The following is a 15,894-nucleotide window of genomic DNA, read 5'->3' on the forward strand; positions in this document are numbered from 1 at the left end:
CCTCATCTATTGATTTCTGCTTTCATCTCTGACTTCATCTTGCAGCTCTCTGATTTGCCTTCTGTCCTGAAGGTCTTCACACACAGCATGAAGAGTTTGTATATGTGCTTAAGCAAATAAAGACCGGAACTCTTTCCTGGTCTCTTCTTGCCCATTGACACCAGCTATATTTACCTGCAGAGATTTCTAGCTTTATTTTTTAAATCTTTTTATTGTATTTTTTCTATTACCATTTAGTCCCCTTATACCCCCTTCCCTCATCAGTCACCACACTGTTGTCCATGTCTACCAGTCCCTTTTTTTTGTTCAACTCCCTCATTCCCTAACCTCCACCCTCTCCACCTTAGCTTCCCTCCTGCTCTCTGTCTATGAGTCCGTTTCTATTTTGCTTCTTAGTTCAGTTTGTTTATTAGATTCCACATATTGTTACTGAGCAAGAGGTCCAAGGGAGCGGGCAATACAATATTTGGCCCACCTAGGGATGCCAAAAACTGCTACACAATAGGGGCCCCGCCCAAGGACAGAATACTAATATCTACTGGGCTCTTCTGTCCGCCGCCAATTGGAAAGACATCTCTCAATGCCAGAGATTTGTGAAAAGGAAACAAAATGTTTATTTAATGCTATTCAGGCCTAACGCCACCACTAAAATAGCAAAGTCCTTTAGGGTATATACCTACACCCACACAGTGCTCCCTTCTCCCACTGTCCCAACTCCGGGTACCATAAATCAGGAAAAGAGCACACGTCTGTGTTGCAGGCCACTGGCACCATCAGCTGTGTCACCATGCAGGCAGGATCTCTCTCTAGTTAATCCAAAGTACTGTGGTACCCTCTCACGGTCCACTGGCAAGAGTTCTTTGTACCAAGTTCCAGGCAAAGTCTCTCTTGCTTTCCAGGCCCCACGGCCAAAGGAAGCATCCCAAAGCCGCGTGGGCCTCTTCTACCAAAGCTGTAGGGGTTCGCACTCCGCCAAAAGCATGTGGCTTTCTTCTTCACCTGGCTGCAGGGATCTCCATTCTGGCAAAGCTGTGTGGTTTTCCCTTTCACCTGGGCAGTTCTCGCCTCATGTCCATCTTTTCCAAGCTCTCACACAGGCACCCTCACTCAGGAGCACAGCCTCTAGTTTCACCCTGAGTCCAAGTCCACTCCCTTCTCTCTCCGGCTCCAAATTTGGCCACAGCTATTTAACATATCTATGAAACCAGTTAAAGGTTATAGATATGTTAAGTAATCATTCCAGAGGTTAGCTGCAAAACTATTGCTATGAAAAACAGCTCTCAATGGCCCTGCTCCATTCGTTTCTTCCCCCTGGGGCGGGTGAGGAAATCTTATATGTCTCTCCAATATTCCTATACACTTTGAATTCTGGACACCATTCCAAATCTTTTTTGGGGGGCCTACCCCCCCCCTTGGTTGCACCCTGTATCAATATAGGTGAAATCATATGGTACTTGTCTTTCTCTGACTCACTTATTTTATTTAGCATAATTTTCTCTAGGTCCATTCATACTGTTGTAAAGGGTAAAATTTTACTTCTTTTTATGGCTGAGTAGTATTCCATCATGTAAATGTCCATAGTCATTTTATCCACTTACGTACTGAAGGACATTGGGCTGCTTCTGTATCTTGGGGATTGTAAATAATACTGAAATGAACATAGGGGTGCTTATGGTCTTTTAAATTAGTGTTTTGGGTTCCTTTGGGTAAACTATCAGAAGTGGGATTGATACAGGGTGCAGCCAGTGGGGAGGCCCAAAAAAAGAAGATTTGGAATGGTGTCCAGAATTCAAAGTGTATAGGAATATTGGTGAGACATATAAGATGTCCTCACACCCCCCCCAGGGGGAAGGAATGAATGGAGCCAGGCCATTGAGAGCTGTTTTGCATAGCAACAGTTTTGCAGCTAACCTCTGGAATGATTATTTAACATATCTATAACCTTTAACTGGTTTCATAGATATGTTAAATAGCTGTGGCCAAGTTTGGAGCCAGGGAAAAGGGAGTAGCTGGGGACTCAAGATGGAACTAGGGGCTGCGCTCCGGAGAGTTGAGGAGGCCTGCGGGAGAGCTTGGAAAAGACTGGCTCTGGGACATGAGGGAATAACTGCCCAGGTGAAAGGGAAAACCAGGCAGCTTTGCCAGAATGGAGATCCCTGCAGCCAGGTGAAGAAGAAAGCCACATGCTTTTGGTGGAGTGCGAACCCCTACAACTTTGGTAGAAGAGGCCCACGCAGCTCTGGGATGTTTCCTTTGGCCGCGTGGCCTGGAAAGCAGGAGAGACTTTGACTGGAACTGGGTACAAAGAACTCTTGCCAGTGGACCATGAGAGGGTACCACTGTACTTTGGATTAACTAGAGAGAGATCCTGCCTGCACGGTGACACAGCTGACGGTGCCAGCGGCCTGCAACACAGACGTGTGCTCTTTTCCTGATTTATGGTACCCGGAGTTGGGACAGTGGGAGAGGGGAGCGCTGTGTCAGTGTAGGTGTATACCCTAAAGGACTTGGCTATTTTAGTGGTGGCGTTAGGCCTGAATAGCATTAAATAAACATTTTGTTTCCTTTTCGCAAATCTCTGGCATTGAGAGATGTCTTTCCAATTGGTGGCGGACAGAAGAGCCCAGTAGATATTAGTATTCTGTCCTTGGGAGGGGCCCCTGTTGTGTAGCAGTTTTTGGCATCCCTAGGTGGGCCGAATATTGTATTGCCCCTCCCTCGGACCTCTTGTTCGGTAACAGGGTCACCAGGTCAAAAGGCAGTTCCATTTTGAACTTTTTTGAGCTGTCTCCATACTGCTCCCCACAGTGCTTGCACCAATCTGCGTTCCTGCCTACAGTGCAAAAGGGTTGCCCTTTCTCACATCTCAGCTCTTGATTACATACTCTAAAAAGCCTCACTAGATAGTCTCCCTTTCTAGAGGAAGGAATGGGTGTCTTCTATGCTTCCATAGTGGCTGTGTGTGCCTATCAATCACTATGCTCATATATTTTTTTATAGCCACCTGTCTGTCTTTCCCACCCAGCTGTAAGCATCTTTAGAAAAGTGTTTGGCTCATGGGAGAAATTCCATAAGGGTCTGTGGAATGAAGCCCAGGTGAGCCATGATCTGAGCTTTCCCACAACTAGGTAAGAGCCCAGTGGAACACAGTCCTGACTGGGGTTTTATCCTATAGTTTCATTGAATGGCCAGTGTCTACTCCAAGAGATAAGATGTTAATGGCTATACCTTAGCCTTTCACTCACTACTCCATTAAGCTTGTTTTGAGGAGGGAAATCAACTTGACCTGTGGCTGTGAGAAAAACACCCATGATGCAGTCATTATCACTCGTTTTTATTTCCTGCCTATATCCTATACTGGCACACTGGCTTCTCTCTCCACTGAGAATAAAATCAGATATTTAAGGATGAACTTGGGGTTAAACAAATATACATGGATAAATTTGAGAAAGAAACCATGTGTGTAACATGTCAGTGAGCCTTTTAAGTGTCTGAAACCTAAGATTTTTAACTGAGTGTCCAACCGCTCCACTAATTTTATGTAAGTATGTATTTACATTTTAAGTATCTTCTAAAAGCCACCACATAGCTTCACTATGATTACAGAATGCAGATTCTTGACTATGTGGTGTCTGGAAGGTATTGAAATCCCTAGTGTGAAGACTGAGGCAAGCAGTTAGATGTTAGGCCACCCTTTTCAGAGACACACTTTCTCCTTACACAAGCACAGATACAAATGTTCAAGCTTGAAAGGAACTTAGGGGACATCTCAGTAAACTGATTTTATAGATTCAGAAACTGAGCCTTTCAGAGCCTTTAAGTCAGTGTTCCCAGATATTAGCTCATGGACAGTTGTGGAAAGCATTTGAATGTCTTGGGACAATAGTTACAAATATTAATTCCCTCTCCCCATCCCATCAGCAGTGACCTTACTCAGGTGTAGGTTGGAAATCATCAGTTTAGTGAGTTGCCAAGTTGCATTATTTGCTAATGGCCCCAAAGCCTACAGCCACCCTGTGTAAAATGTAGGTCCCATATTCTTGGCTACACTTGATGTTCGGCTGCAGCTTTATATCGGAGATGCTGTCACTTTGTAGACAATGTGCCTTCCCACAGCCCATAAATTGTAGCCATGTAGGGCCCTCTGTGACCTCATCCTTCAGGCCATAGCTGATTTGACCAGAGAGGCTCCTGATCTAAGCCAGGCCAATCAGATTCTACTGCCTGGGAATCCTCTGCCATTGGTCACTGCAACTGTATGATGATATAATAAAAATATATTATTATGGCCTTCAAATTTATACCTGGCAGTGCTGATGCTCATTGATAATTCTGTCTTTTTGGCATTTCATGTGCATTTTTGTTTCCAGATGAATTTTATCATCACACTGTCAAATACTTTTAAATCCTGTTGAGATTTAGATTTGGATTACATTTAGACCCATAAATTAATTTGACATTTTAATAATCTTTTTCCATCCAGGAATATCAGTGCTTTCTCTACTTTTATGTCCCAGAGCCTGGTGATTTTTTTTTCATATGGGTCATGCACGTGAGCTTACCCCTAGGGTTTTGTGTCTTACTAAAATAGTGAACGGAAGCCTTTTGTTGTTTTTCATTTTAAATATATTCTCTGCTATTTAATAAATATTTCCATTTATATTATTGTCTCAAATATCTACCCTGATAGTTTTTTAGTAAATGCTTTAGAGTTTTAAGTTTTAATAATATCACCATGTGATGCTTTTGCATAGCATTCTGTCATCTCTTCATTCCCAATAACCATCTCCTTTCTTTTTCAAATATTAACACACTGTTTGAAGACAGTGTTACAAATAGTGGGAACCAAAGGAATCTTTGTCTTATTCCTATTGCTGTTAGGCATGCTTCTGGTGCTTGCTTTGCTGTTAAGAAAATGGTTGGCCGTCGTTTTAAGTTAAATATTCCTCCTCATGTTAAGGGAGCAAGCGTCCTTCTATTCCCAGGTTGCTAAAAGATATTTAAAAAAAGAAATCAGGATGAGTTTTATTACTCTCTTGTTATTAGCTTTTAAAACACTCATTTATTCCAATAACTGGCATGGCATGTACATCTGCTCTCCTAACCCTCAGCCAGCTGAAGGTTCCTGGGAAATATTTTTTATTGTAGTATATCACTTATTTAATTTACTGTTGAATTATATTTGCTAGTGTTTAGAAGTTTTTGTATCTATATTTATAAGCAGGGTTGACCAGGGGTGCTTTGTGTTGGTGGTGGTGCTGTGTCAGTTCACCCATGTTGCCATATTAGATCATGAGAAATCCAAGATCCGGGCCGACGCTGCCTGCTGCGAATGGGCAGTGTGCACATGTTTCCAAAGAAAGGGTCGAGCTGTGGGTGCCTTCACCAGTCCCCGATATGATCCATATTAAAGGCATTCACCAAGAGCACCATGTGAATCAAAGGGCAGAGACCCAGCCACAAGGGGGCCAAGAGAAGCCCAAAGACTGGGGGCAGTCGACACGCCCGTCTGATGCGGCATTGTCCGCTGCAGGAAAACTACCCTTACAGTGTCCAACAGGAAGAACTTCAAGGAAACCGCCAAAGCCCTGCGCGATGAAGAGCCAGCCGGTGTGCAAGCGCCACACTATCCTGCTGCTGGGGTACAGAGTCCCGGGCAAGGAAGACCATTCGGGCCCTAAGGTTCCCTTCTTCTTACCCAGAACCTGAATCTTGAGTAGAATGAAAAGCTACCTGTGCTTCTCTTTGCCTGAGATAGGGCATTACTGGGGGTAGGGAGGAGACTAAAATTAAATGAAGGTTGGAGTTTTGATATTACACTGGGTAAAATTTTAATTTAACAGTTACAGGAGAACTTTTATTACCAGAAAGTACCTAGACAGCTATGCAACCTACCCAAACTTGTACCCAGGGGAATGATTTCACAGAGCAAAATGGGGGTGGGGGTCAGTTATGTGAAGGGCTAGTGCTAGCTTCTGCTCGCTTCCCCTGAGTCCAGCTCAGCTGGCAAACAGGCCCGAAGAGAGGCATTTAGAGAGCAGAGACTGAGGAGGACTCCCGGCCTTCTCTTCCACAATTGCTTTCAGAATGTTCTACCTCACTGTGCTGCGGAAGGTGATGGCAAGACACCACTTAATATAAGTCTTAGACATGGCAATGTGCTTTGTATTGGTATAGTCACTCATTGAAAATAAAATAGGACAGGGAAGAGCTTAAAAAGAGAAGTGAAAATGGCTCACGTGGGATTTTGGCAAAATAAATCAAGGACTGACATATTTGGGGAAAAGTAAAAATACAATTAAATATCACAACCTATAGTTTGTGAGAAAAAAGTATTTAAAAATATATTGGAAGAATTATAATGGAATGTGGCGTTTCTTACTCTGATGTAGGTATTTTCAGTACTCTGTTTGTGTGGCCCTTTAGGCCAGAGCCTAAAATAATTTGAGGTCCTTGGGTATCGTCAGGCAACATTCGATATAGTTGATGTTAAGAAAAAATTACCAAATTCGACTTGGAAATAGATTACCTACAAAGAATGTGTAAGGTCAACCAGTAGAATTTTGAAATTTCTTTCAGGTTGATCCTTTTTGGGATTGGGTGATACATTCATGATGATAGAAGAAATAGAGTTATTTTTAGGACAGTTTCTCACATTTGCCAATGATTAATTTAGCATTTATGGTCTTCCAAACTACAAAGTCCATGTTCTCTAGACTCTGAGACAAGGAGTTCAGTGCAAGATGTTTATCTGGGGTTGGGGCATATCTCAGGGAAATTGAGGGCAGGAAAGGAAGCCAGAACAGGATGCATTAAAAACCAAATTACCACTGTGGGTTCGGTGCTGCGAGGAGCCTCTGAGAGACTGATGACAGTGTGCCTGTAGCTGGGGTCCATCCCCCACCTTCTGCTGGTCACTGGTGGGGAGCTGCTGGGGCGTGGGTGGGAGTTAACACCCAGCGTTCTCATAGGCCTGTGGGTGACATGTATCTATGAGCAGGGAGTACATCGAGCAGTAAAGAACTGCTTGCCTTGGCAAGAACTGTGAGTTCTGAGGGGATGTGAACAGCAGAATTACATTCTGGAGCTGGATTTGAGAGGCCAAAGGTCGCAGTGGTAAAACTAGAGTCTGAAACCAAATTGGAGTCAAACCAGCTATGCCCACTCCTTTGTGACCTTGGATAAATCATTTGACCTCTCGGTTTCTGAATCTGTAAAAAGGAAATAATAATAGTACCTAACCTCACAGAGGTGTCTTGAGGATTAAGTGGTTCAACAGAGGTAACGAGGTTAAAATAGTGTTGACATATTGCACGTGCTATTTATTCTTACTAATTATTTGGGGCTTCAAAGGAAAATGCCAACCTGCTACCAAGAGTGTGTCTGTGGTAAATAATTACCGTGTACCTGTGTTTCCTTCCCTTTCACTTAATGACACGAGGCACCTTTTGAGAGTTTTATTATTTTCACTAAGAACTTAGAACTTACCACACCATGTGCAATATTGAACAACTCACTTCTGGAGGGAGAATAAAGTTCATTCTTCACTCACGCGCATAAACACGTATTCATATTTTCGGGAAGCATTTAAACCCCTCACCTGAGAGTATTTTGATAAAGTCTAGTTGATTCTTATTTCCCCCCCTGAGCTAATACAATGGTCAGGTGTGCACTTCCACAGGGAACCCTACGGAACAAGCCTGCTTCCCACCCCTGCCCTGTCCCTTCAGTCTCCATCGTTGCTACGTCACAGGCAAGAGGCCCCAAGTCTCACTGGCAGTTCACATCACAGAAAGCACATCTATTATTTATATGGAATTTTAATCGAATCCGATAGGAGCAAATCATGTCTCAAAGTGGCCAAGAGGGAAGAAAAGGGTTAAGAAGCCTCTATGGATGTAAGACACAAATTAAAAGCAAATATATAAGACGTGACCCTCCTGTTCCGAGAGTGCTGTGAGTGGGTTTTTAAGATCTTTAAATGCACCTCGCTTCCTCAGCTCCTACTCACATACATTTGCATGTACTTCCTTCCCAAGCAGTTAGAGAAAATAGAGCTGAATGATTTAGGTCACTTTCGTTGTTCCATGAGCAACCATCTAGGGCAAAGGGTCCTGAAAGTGAAAAGTTTAGTGTTTCACTCAAAAACTTTATAAGCCATCCCCCTAAGTATGAAATTGCCTCAGGGAGCTGTATTTTTCCTGCTAGTTTGTCCCTAAGTATGAGTATTATTTTCAAGGGAGCCAAGAGATCTCTTAACAAATCGCAGGGACTTCCTCTGATGCTAAAAAAAAAGAAAAAGAAAAAAAAAAAGAGAAAAAAGACCATCCATTTACTGCTCTTCCCTGATTTGGAGAAGTTCGATAAAATCTTTTATGCATGCTATTTATTTTCTTAGACGTTTAAATTTTTCATGCAGGGTTGGCATGCTCAATGATTCAAGTATAGCTTAAAATGGCCACATTTTACTTTCCATGGATTTTCCTCAGTGACTGAGGGTTTAAAAGAATGACAGCCATGAAAAATCCCAGGACTGCCTCCAGCTGCAATACTATCTCTTCCAAAAAAGTAACCTCTGCCTGCTCTGCGGGAGGCCTCATCCGTCATTGTAAATCACAGTATTCTGTTTGGCTAACTTTAGAGCAATAGGGCCATCTAGACTCCAACTAGGGAAGTGCTGAAGCAAAAAAAAAAAAAAAAAAAAAAAAAAATCCCTCCCGGGATTCATTTCTAGGGGATTCTTGAGATCCGGGTGTTGTGAGTGGGAAAAGATATGTTGGAGCCTCTTTGGCAGGTGAGTAAGAGGACTCCGTTGCACCATGACTTTCTCCCCTAAGGACATTACATATTAAATTTTAAATATTTATAATTATTTAAACACCTTGAGTATTAAAAATGATCATTTATCAGTGTGTTACAAAATATATTCTTATTTTATATTAAAATATTTTATTCAGCCTAAAAGTTAATCTTTCTTTAGATTTTAAAAGACAAAACATTTTGGTGGGATGCTAGAGGTGTTGTGGGCCCTCAGCACCCTACCTTGGGGGTAGGTCTGTCCCGCTGGCAACAACAAAGAGAAGTTGCAGTTTATTAATTCCAGAGACCCTGCCTCTCTTATACTTTCAGAATGTGCCGAAAGGTATTCAAACATGCTAAAGGACTCACTATATTTCTTTGCATTTTGTGCTGTTTCATACGTTAATGTTTCTTATAATGTGTCACATACTGGGTGACACAAGTACCATGGTAATAGTGATCCTTTTGTTCCCCAAAGGCCTTCATTGAGTTGATGATACTTCTTACACATGCAACAACTTGAATTGGAAAGGGATATGGCACTTGAGGCCTGATGAGAAAAAAATTTTCATTCCTCTCAGCACCATCCCTGGCCTGGCTGTCTACCCTCCCTCTCCAGTCAGCCACACATCAAGAGGCGAGTCCTCAGACCCTTCCTTGGAAGCCAGTCACAAGGCTACCCACATCATGGCAGGGTCACATTGAAGCAGAGCATGTGGGAAAGGAGATACCAGTGTGGACACCTTTGGAGAATGCAATCTGCCACCCCGCCCAGCCCCCAAGGATTAATAAAGGGTTGGGATCACTTCTAAAGGGAAGTGGGTGGCAAAGTGAATGAACAAGAAGAAAGAGCCTTTTGCTAATTTGGTTGGGCCCTTTAAGGAACAGGGAAACACGCCCAGTATGTTCAGGTGCTGGAGATTATTGTCAAGGGGTTTGCTGAGGAGCCAGGAAAACAGAATTGACAGACATCAGTGTGTCCTTCTCAGACAAGCTGAAAGGAGATGTGAAATGTCACTTAGGGTGGTTGTGTTGTGCTGTTCAAAGCCTCAGACATCAGTTGTTCCCTTCAAGAGCTCTGCCATATGGCTGCTGTGGGGGCATTCTCTCGCACTGCTTCTCTTGCCATTGTCAGTGGTCTTGCTCCACGCTTCTCTCCTCTCTATGGCTTAGACTTCCTATGGCTTCTAGAATATTGTCTTGGTCAAGTCTCTATCACTGCTCTAGTACGCTGTGTTCATTGGTGGTGGGTACCTCAGTGCTTCCAAAGGGCTTCCTGGCAGAAGCTGCTGAGGGTGCCTTCCTCCAAGTAACTTTGAGTTTATCAGTGATGCTGGGACACCTGAGAGGACGATGAGACAGGGACTGACTCCCTAGCTATGCTTATTTCAAGGGTCTTGCCATAGCAGTTTCTGTTAGTACTCAGTTTGGGTCTGACACTTTAGAAGATGAATTTGCAAGAGGCTAAATTAAGTGCCACTGTGAACCAAATCATCTAGCACAGGCATGGCTTCACTTGGGAGAAGTTCTTTTCCCAACTGACTCCTCCCAACAGGGACCTCAAGCCACTTGGCTTGAGATAAATACCTTTTATTGAGAAGATTAAATCTCTAAAGGTACAACACAAAGCAAAATAACTTCTTAACCAAAGCAACTGCCAAACTCCTTAGCATCTTCTTCTTCTCTCATCTCCATGAGAGTCTATTGTCGGCTCAATAATTGCTGTCCTTGAGCTCATTCAGCTCTCAAAGCAAAAAATCAGGCCTTTGAATGCAGTACAGACAGAACCAAGCCAGCTCCTCTGCCGGTGCCACTCTCAGTGCTCTTGGAGGTCAGGCTTCAAGTGGAGTCAATTACCACGGGGTCTTTGGCTCCAGAGCAAGCCAGTGCATCAAACTGGAAATTTCTATAGCACCTTTAGACCCTAGGTCTCCAGTACCAAAGTAAAGCACAGCTTGCCTCACATAAGGGAGCATACATCATCAGCCCAGAATGGCCAGTGTGACCTCAGAAACTTGCACAGATGTGCTGTGGAACAAACATCTGACCTCCTTTGTATCAACAGGTCTAGGCTGCACCTTTATCTGCCAGGCAGCCAAAAACGTACATTCATGGTGATCAGGAGAGAACAAAGGGGAGCAGAGAAAGCAGACTGGTGCCTAGATCTACAATTTTTGTTCACCTTGCACAGAAAAATGAAATTTTAAGAGGCTGTATTTCCTGGTCATAATCTCTTAGAATCTAATACACATGACAATTTTTCACATGGACAGATATCAAAGTCTGTGGCAAGCATAATCATTCAGGGTACACATATATATTTTTAGAAGTGTAACTCTTTATGTACATAGATCTTTTATTCCTAATTTCTTAGCTTTTTCTGCTAAAAAAAAACTGTACATTTTATAACATTACTTCATATGCGAACACTAGTACCAAGATTTGACCATCAGGAATCACAAAGATTTCATACTTAAGAATGGGGACGATCTTGCAGGGAAAAGAAATAAATGTCCAGAATCTGCATTTTTCCAAGGAAAGATAATTATTAGATAAGGATAAACCTTGGGGCTCCCCCAGCTTGGGGGTGGATTCTGGCCAGTGAATCCATGTAATATCGCTCCTGGTCTCTCCTTTGCAAAACTTGATGTTTGGCATCTGGATAGTGTCGGAAAACGGAAGTAACAAATAGTCTTTATTAATAAAGAACCGGCTTTTCCCGAGGGAGGTTTTAATCATGTGCTACACATGTGGTCCTTTTAAAGAAATTGCTAGGGGTTGGGGAATTTCCAATTCCAACCTCTGTTAACCTGCAGGTTGGGCAAGACACACATCTGTGCTTTAATTGCACGGTATTTCGAATCAAAACAAACAAGTCCTTCCAAGGAAAAGGATGTGCTCTCCTGGTCAAGATTTTGGCTCAAGTTTACCTTATGCGTTGCTGGGTACGTCTTCTCTTCATACCAGAAGGTGGCCGTCTCCTGGCACCTCCCGTGTGTCAAGATGGTCCACAGCAGTATATGCTGCAGTCACAAATCACAACCACTAGATGGCGCGAGGGGACTGAGTTGGGGCCCGGCAGCAGCTCATTTCTCCCGGCAGGGGGAGGAACACTTTTGTTTCTCTGCTTTTTCTTCCTGCCCCTTTGTTTGACTTCACCATTTTCTGTCTCGCTTTTTCCTCGCTGAGTTTACGTGGCTTTCTTTTCAGCACCTCCGTTCAAGGAAAGCCAGCCTTGTCTTGTCTCGGCCAGCGCGGCTTGGGAGTACACAGGGCTCTATTGATGGCCCTGGCCCTCCGTTGCTAGCAGCTCCACTGCCCACGGCAAGCATTCGCTCCCACATCTTCGCACAGTTCTTTTCAAATGTCACTCAACCCTGGTCAAGGTGCCCATACCTCCTAATGGGCTCATTGCGCTGCTCTGCATAATTTAGGGGTGGTGCAATTAGCAGGTATTGACAAACAAACAAACAAACAAAAGGCAGCTTTAGACTATGTGAATGAGAATATAATAATCTTGTAATGTGTGTGTGTGGCGGGGGGAGGCAGAGCCAGGGTGGCTCTGTTGAGGGAACGAAGACCAAACAAGTCCCAGACCTGCCTCGTCTCCATTGTGCTGGAATTGGCCTTTGACGGAGAATGCAACTCTCAGTGAAAGCAGACTGCTGTGATAGTTTTGTTTTGAAGACATTCTAAAGAGCATATGAGTTTTAGTTTGTAAATGACTTAATAATTTGAGAAATGAAACCAAATGCTGAACCCCAGCCTGCAGAGGCTGGGGAGAGCGGCTGCCAGGCCTTAGTCACCCCAGTGGAGAGCACCAGGGAATGATGCCTAGATCTGGTCTGGCAGTGGGCGTGGGGTCTACCAGACGGGCTTCCACAACAATTAGAAGTCTACATTCCCCTTGAGGCAGAGGAGCAATGCCCATGAATGTTAATGGCATTTATGCTCATGAAGAACAAAACTGGGGGAGACCTCATCCCTCTTTCTGTTGGATCTGCCAGAGCATCAGGGAGGCTCCAAATCAGAATGGATCTTGGCAGATGGCTTTCATCAGCACTTCCAGCCTCCAGCCTCCAGCCTCCAGCCTCCAGCCTCCAGCCTCCACCCAGGTGAGAAATCCCAGCCCCATGGCCACCCAGCCCCTGCTTCGAATCTGGTGGGGATGGACTCCTGGGCCTCTGGCCAGCAAATTCCCTATGCAGAGAGTGGCGAAGCTCTCTTGGCTGGCTTTACATCCCAACTCTGCTAAGTTTCTAGCTAAGTTTAGTTTCCTCCTCTGTACGATGGGGATAATAAAGGTGCCTACTTCATGGGGTTGTTCTGAAGATCAGATGGAATAATGAAAGTCAAGTGCTTATTGCATTATTTGGCCCATATAAAGTGCATGCAAGTGATTATTAGTCATTTGGGCCTGTATTGGCAGCTATTTTTTGTATCATGCAGAATCTAGTTTTTAGGAAACACACCTCAGTGCCACGACTGAAACATTTCATAATGAAAACCCAAGCAGGTGTGAAAGGAAAATCCCTGCCCTTCCTGCTCCCCCGCCCCATCCCAAGTCACACACAGACATGGGGTAAATTAGGCCAGGGTGGGCCAAGTTTCTCATCTGGCCTCTTTCTTTCCTCAGTGGTGGCAATTGATTCATGGCTCTGAGGGGAGAGCCCGCCAAACTCAGTTGTTTCAGCTGACCTTGCCTCTGAGTTTTCAGGTTGAAGGGAAATCCAATGGGGTGTGAACTGAAACTCAGGAATATCTTCTGAAAGCCCAGTGCGCTGAGCTCGGTAAGGGATCAAACCAAACCTCCCTCCCTCATCTCCTGGAGCTCACAAAGAGCATGCCACTTCTGAGCCCCACAAGGAGGGTCCGTAGCACCTGGCTGGGAGCAATGGGCCAGAGAATCCCTGCTCACCCCAGGAGCTGGCCCTGGGCCAGCACCCGCAGAAGCCAGGCAGGTTTTTATCCTGGGGATTCTAAGAAGCTGGTTACAGAGGAAAGAGAAGCTTTGCTGGAAGGCTTACAGAAGCATAGCCTGGCCCTCCACAGCTGGGAAGCAGCTTCTTTCTTTTTGCGAGCTACTGGTACCTCCTAAACTGAAATGCTGTTGCAAATTGACAGTCTGGGCCAGGGTGTGAAGACGCTGGAAGCTTTTCTTTTAAAGGAAAATGTTAGTGTCTGAAAAGCCAGTATGGTCTCTAGGAGATTCTGAAATGATGTTTTTCATACAGAACTAGAGTCTGAGAAGTTGGAGGAAGAAACTTCTGCTCAGGGTAGGGGGTTAAGAGTTTGAGCTTTGGAAACGGACCGACCTGAACATGAATCCTGGCTTACAGTCTTCATAGCAGAGTGACCTTGAGAAAGTCGCTGAATCTCTCTGAGGCTCTACTTGTTCCATTTCTCTGTCAGCTCTTCATCTTACCCCACCTGGCCCAACATGTTCTGTTCTTCATCTACAGTGAGGACTACAGTGAGTTGTAACAATTATCACCAACAAAATTAATTGAGCAGAGTGCTCAACATTTATAGTAATTTCATTTAATCCTCAGAACACTTTTATTAGGTAGGATGATTGACAGTTGACCAGTGAGGAAGTAGAGATTTAGGGAGGTTGCCAAAGACTTAGAATGACCGTTTTAAATAATTACAAGTAAAGTTATGTTAGTCCTTGGTTTAAAATCCTACCAAAGATGTAGCTGCAGGATTATATACAGTTTGTTAACAGAGCACATACAAGCTTCACATTGCAGCCCTTCATTGGAAGGCACTTAACCAGTGTCATCCTTCTAATACCCTGACTTGCAGCCCACCCTCTGCCCAGTTCTCATGCCCCAGGAGGCTGTGCGCATGCTGTTTCCTCCTCCTTTCCCTCCTTCTCAGTCTGGCAAATCCTCATTATCCTTCCACATGTGGCTCAGGTAGGCCCTGAGAGTAACCCTAAGCCTCCCAAAGCAGGGATAAATGCCTTCTATGGTCTATCTACACCACTGCTATATGACAACAATGAGTTTATTGAATAAAGAAATACAAAGTTGGCTATTTCACATTACTGATCAAACCAACTAGTTTTCAGTTTTGAGATTAAGCTTTTTTTTTTCTTATACAGAAAGAGAATCACTTTTGTTAAATTGTGGGAAAAATCATTATGTATCAGCCATAATGGCCAACGGCTGAAATTTCTCATCCACGGCCCCATTAAACATAAGAGTAAAGGAACAAATAAATACTAGGAATAAACGCATTTGGAGAAACTCTAAAAATATTACTGAACAATATGAGAAAATAGAAACCATTTATATAGTCAAAGCTATCAGAAAAAATACTTCTGCGTTGAAATGATGAATGCTGCTCTGTCTTAGAGTACAGGGCACTGTGCAGAGATGAAAGCTTGGGAAGGAATGTTGGAATTCTTCACTATATATGTTTTAACTGCCATTTTTTACAACTGAATAACTTTGGACAAATTACGCAATCCAACTTTGTATTACATGGGTCTTTTGCAATATCGTTGTGAAACTTAGCTTGTAGCAAAGTTATGAGACCACATTAATACTTTTATGGGTCTGTTAATGAATGGGTTGTAGACAAAGAAGGTGAGGAAATATATATTAAAGTGACACCCTGCATTCCTTCATGATCTATGGTGAAAGCGAGTGTATGTTATAATTAGTTCCATTTCATTGTGTGAGAATCAAATAAGTGAGATTATGGGTTTATGTGTGTAACCATTCAATACTCTATTAAGAGCAATGCGAATGGGATTTACTGTTATTAATTAGTCATATTGAAAGTGCTGTATCTGGAGAAGTTACCCAAGTCATCCAGCTTGTATGTGGAGGAAGAAGGGTGGAAACTTAGAACTTCTGACTTCTGTTCCAGTGTTCTCTTCAGTGTTCAACTCTTTATATTATGGTTTAGACATTTTGAGGCCTTTGAGGATGTGATGACAGCTATATACCCCATTCCCTGAAAAAATGGCCATGTGCACAGTTCCTCCTGAACACGCACAGGGCACACACAGAAGTGCAAGCCGCATGCCATAGTCAACGGGGCTTTTCCCATCCAGCCTGACCCTGCCGGCAATGCCATGGA

The sequence above is a fragment of the Artibeus jamaicensis genome, unplaced genomic scaffold (assembly GCF_021234435.1).
Source record: "Artibeus jamaicensis isolate MK-2021 breed Jamaican fruit bat unplaced genomic scaffold, CSHL_Jam_final scaffold_1964, whole genome shotgun sequence".
In the NCBI taxonomy this organism is placed as follows: Eukaryota; Metazoa; Chordata; class Mammalia; order Chiroptera; family Phyllostomidae; genus Artibeus; species Artibeus jamaicensis.